We start from the raw sequence: 5064 nt of genomic DNA on the forward strand, positions 1-5064 counted from the left end.
CGACACCCAGCCCTCTGCCGCTGAGACCGCGCGTACACAACCGCCATCCCCTGCCCTGAGGCCTGTACTTCCTCATACGGCGCCCCAAGGCCGCTCTGTTGACTCCTTCACACACACCCGCGCATGAGCCTCAGCACTGACACCCCTCTGGCACCCACACTACACACCCAAGTCGGCCTCCTCCCTTGACCACCTTCACGCCTCAGGCATGCCGCGCCAGGCCTCTGGCCCTAAAATCTTTTGCAATTCTTAAACGTTTTGAAAACCTTGTTTATTTTACAATACAACACTAGTTTAGTTATATAATATATAGACTTGTACAGAGAGACCTTCTAATAAACATTAAAATGTATTACCAGCACACGAAACCTTAAATTAGAGTGAATAAATGAAGACTCAGCACATCACTTCTGAAAGGTTGCTGACCCCTGCCCTAGTTAGTTTAAAACTATATTTTTTAATCACTTAATATGGTCCCACCCAAGTGTTCTGTGTCCTCACATTAGGGGCCAGTCACCCTCAACATTTCTTATCTATCCTTGCAGTGCCTGAGAGGCCTCTGGAAACCAGTCACATTATCTCTGCTCTTTGGGGACTAAACTTCTCAAACATGAGAGATCATGGAGCTTTGTCAGATAACCCTGCTGCAATATGTAAAAGCCTCAGCTTCTTGTGCTGTGATTTCAGAAGGATGTCAGCAATACAGTGTAACAACATTAATCTTTCAATTTCTCCTCTTCCTCATCCCCCTCTTTTCATAGTTTTTGGGAGAAACCCAAAATGACCATTTTAAGTTTGAGACTGCATGATTGTTGTCTCTCATTATTACTTTCATATGGGTGTAGTAGTAAAAAGCTGACATGCCAAACCCGTGAAAAACACACAGAAATTGGGCTTGTTTTTGGCTTAATTGGCTTGTGAGTTGCTTGTTGGCTAGTTTTTGGCTTGTAGCTTGTTGCTTGTTGCTTCTTTTTTTTTGATTGGCTCCCGGCAAGCAGGGGCAAAGGGGGGAGAGAGTCAGGGGTGCACAGTGGGCCCATCACACTCCCAGACTGCATGCCGGGGAGATCTAGTCACATAGAGTGTTGGGGTTCTTAAGGGTTGGCTTGTTTTGGCCTTGTTTTGAAATGAGATTAGCTTGATTTTTGGCTTATTGTGAAAGTCAGGGTGCTTATTTACCATGTGAAAGTTGGCAACTGTGGTAAAAAGCATATTATCACCAGTGTAGAAGAGTACAGCAAAACACCTAGAATTAGCAACACACTCATATGATTATCTGTCCATCCATATTAAATCCTTCTCCTGTCTCTTAAACGACATAAAATACCAATACTCAAGTTCAAATATACCAGCAAAAACTAGAACCTGATATGATTCAGGATTTTGAATTTGGATATCTACCATATTAATGTGTTAATACAGTGACTCTGGATCATTCTGATAATCTGTTTTGTGGTTTCAAGGAATTTCAAGAGGAAAGGAGATCACCAAAATAAAACTTTAAAGTGGCATGTTAAAGTGAGGAACTCTTTTTTTCCCCTACATGCATCCAACGAAGTGGGTATTCACCCACAAAAGCTCATGCTCCAAAACATCTGTTAGTCTATAAGGTGCCACAGGACTCTATGCTGCTTTTACAGATCCAGACTAACATGGCTATGCCTCTGATACTTTTGAAAAGAAGTTATCAAACTTTTTCATAGCATAGGTCAGGTCTTAATAGAGAGATTGTCTTGTGGACAGGCCCATCCTCTTTGCAGTTAAAATAACCATCTCTCCTACCTTCCTGTTTGGATTGCATAACATTCCAGTGGCAACTACAGCAATTTTATACATGAAAAATGATATTAGAAAAATGCTGAATGTGATATACAGTGCATGCATTTAACAAGTTAATTCCAGTTCTAGAGATGTTGTTGATTCCAGCAGTATTTCCTTTACTTAAAATGGGGACTGCCATTGGAACAGGTAATAGCTCTAAAACTGGAATCTTTAAATCTGGAAACTTTAAATCGTGCGCTGTAGCATCTTGAGACAATCAGCGGAGTCAGCATAATTCAATCAACAAGTTCTCTGGTGCATCAGGAAGTGCTCTGCAGACCACTGGTGGTTTGTGGATGACAATTTGGAAATCACTGTTTTAGAACATTTATCCGATAAACTGAATAAATGTATATTCTTTGCAAACTTTCCCTGTACATGGAGTATAGTTATTCTGGGTTAAAACAAATGATCCACCATCATTTTCTTCAGACAGCTGTAATTGCAGGTCTTCATCAATTCTCAAGAGATAAACATCAGATAAACAAATTAGGTTGAATGTTAATTGCAGCACAAGTCTCCCAAGTTATTAGTGGTAGGCTAAAACCAAGATACAGTATTTGTAATCAAGATGTTTTGGGAGGTAATGTATTTTCTAGGAATTGGAGCATTCTACACTGATGTTACAGAGGACCGGTAATGCATGAGTAAGAAAGAAAACAAAGAGATGGCACTATGATTGCAGGGCCAGCCTTAGGGCTGGGAAACGGGGATCACACCCAGGGGGCCATAGTCAGGGGTGCACCACATGGGGCTCGGGCTTCCCCTGGCTGGCTGTGGCTGGACTTCTCTCTTCTCTGACCCCTCCGCTGTGCTGGGCCAGTGGGCTTCTCCCTGACCGTGACCCCGCCCCTCTGAACCCACCTTCAGTTGCTCCTCAGCCAGTTGGCTGAGGGCTCCGGCTCAGTCCCAGACCCAGGGAGCCCAGAGCGGCGTGGCTGGGGCTGGTCTCTGGCAGTGCAGCCCACCGCTCACTGTCCGGAGCGGAGCTGAATCCCTCCCTGCCTGCGGCTCTGAGCCACTCAGTCTCCAGTGCGGGCCAGCCGGGCCAGGGTCAGGAGGAGCGAAACTTCCACATGAGTGAGAGGGGTGGAGCTGGGCCAAAGGGGAGTGGGTGGGGAGAGGGAGGTGGAACTTAAAGTGACAGTGCACTCACTGTCTTCAAACTTCCCTAGCACGTGTGCGCACACACCCACAGGCTCTCACACCCACATACACTCTGTCTCTTTCAGTCCCCCAACACAGATTGTCACACACACACAGAGTCTCACACTCCCCAACGCACACTATGTCACACAGTCCCCAAACACACAGTCACACACACTGGCTTTCTCTCTGGCTCTCTCTCTCACACACATACACACACTCTCTGTCACACACACACACTTGTATTATTATTGTTGTTATTACTGCTTGGTACTTCCTGTCAAAATGCTCCTGGTGAACCAGAAGTGGCTAGGGGCTGCCGGAGGGCTATGGGCTCTGGCAAGATACAGCCTCCGTGTGAGAGTGCAAAGCCTGCCTTGAGCCACAGGCACCACAAGCCACCGCAGAAGCAAAGAAGTGTGTGTGGCAATATACCATATACCATGCCACCCTTACTTCTGCACTTCTGCTGACAGTGGTCTAAGAATTTGCTAGTTGTAGCAGTTTCTCATTATGATGTTATCTGATTAAAACATGACCATGTAGATCATTGTTGCAACCATTGTTACATATTTGCAACAAATCTTGTACAAAATGTGACATGTAAGATGTCTATGAAAAGGTTATGATTTGCTGAATATGTTTATGCTATTTGTATATATGTATCATTTTTGTATTTGAAGTTATAAGTATTGGCTCTATACCTGGATTTCAAATGTTTGCTCCTGGGGTAACACTACAAGGTAGTTAGCCAACACATCTTGAAGGAACTAGTCAAAGTAAGTGGCTCATCAAGGAACACTTAACTCACAATGGACCATGGGAGATGCCCATCTACATTGAATGGACTTTCCTGTAACTTCCATATGAAGTATAGGTCATGGCCCGGAGGTGATGTTGGGACGGGAGCCCGTAGGAGCCAGGGGTGATAGGGGGAGGGGTACACCAAAATACAAGTTCGTCCAGGGTACCATTTTCACTAAGACCGGCCCTGTTCCTCTGTATCACATGCCATATAACTTCCCCGTTTACTCTAAACCATTCACATCCATAGAATTCATTTGTGTAAGAATTTAAGCTTAAAAACTTAGATAGCATCCTTAAAAGCTCAGTCATGTAGTATAAGTGTGGGTATTTCAACCCATGCATATAATAATCGTGAAGATTTGTTTCACTTCCTTATGTTTAATTATTGGCTTGATCACATCTGTCACTGAAGGCACCAGCACAGTGTAGTGTTTTAGTTGTCATGTTTTTTTCTTTTCAGAGATCCAGTAGGCTGTGCCTTAACAAATTGTTCTACAGTTGTTTTCCTTCTGTGTACTTTCAGAGGTGTACTTCAGAGGCAAATACTGTAACTATTTATAATTGAAGTGTTTGTTATTGACATTTCATTCCTTGCTGAAGATGTGATTAGAAACAAAAGTCTCTACAAAAATAAATCCATGCCTGCTTCTAGTGGAAAGATCATGTCTTCTTGCTTGTTTTTATTCCCAAAGAGATACTACAGTGCAGTTTCTGTCATTCCATAGTTGTAGTTTACTACAAGAACCTACGCAATAGAGCTATAAGGAGTTCATGTCTATCCCCTTTGCTGCCCATTGCCAAATGTAGTAACATATTCAGAAGACATAATTATCACTTGGTGTCTTCAGTCTGTTAAAAAACAAAAACACTTGTGATAGAGTCATGCCATGGTGGAAGACAGTAGAGGCAACAAATGGCTGACTAATCTGTCTTCTCCTAGAATGACCCTGTCATAAATATAAAGGGAAGGGTAACAGCCTTTATGTATGCAGTAACATAAAATCCCTCCTGGCCAGGTGTACTGAATCATTTTACCTGTGAGGAGTTAAGAACAAACCATGTCAGACCAATCTGATAGTTTTCTTTGTTCGGATAACAAGTCTTGTGGATAAGGGAGAAGTGGTGGATGTGGTATACCTAGACTTTAGTAAGGCATTTCATACAGTCTCGCATGATATTCTTATCAATAAACTAGGCAAATACAACTTAGATGGGGCTACTATAAGGTGGGTGCATAACTGGCTGGGTAACCATACTCAGAGAGTAGTTATTAATGGCTCCCAATCCTGC

The 5064-nt window shown here is 43.2% G+C and overlaps 1 protein-coding gene across 1 annotated transcript in view; it reads left to right on the forward strand.

Annotated features, from left to right (window-relative positions):
- Nucleotides 1-5064, forward strand: part of LRRC56 (leucine rich repeat containing 56) — a 109466-nt gene that overhangs the window by 88630 nt on the left and 15772 nt on the right. The gene's annotated exons all lie outside the window — the stretch shown is intronic.

The sequence above is a fragment of the Chelonoidis abingdonii genome, chromosome 4, assembly GCF_003597395.2.
Source record: "Chelonoidis abingdonii isolate Lonesome George chromosome 4, CheloAbing_2.0, whole genome shotgun sequence".
Taxonomy (NCBI): domain Eukaryota; kingdom Metazoa; phylum Chordata; order Testudines; family Testudinidae; genus Chelonoidis; species Chelonoidis abingdonii.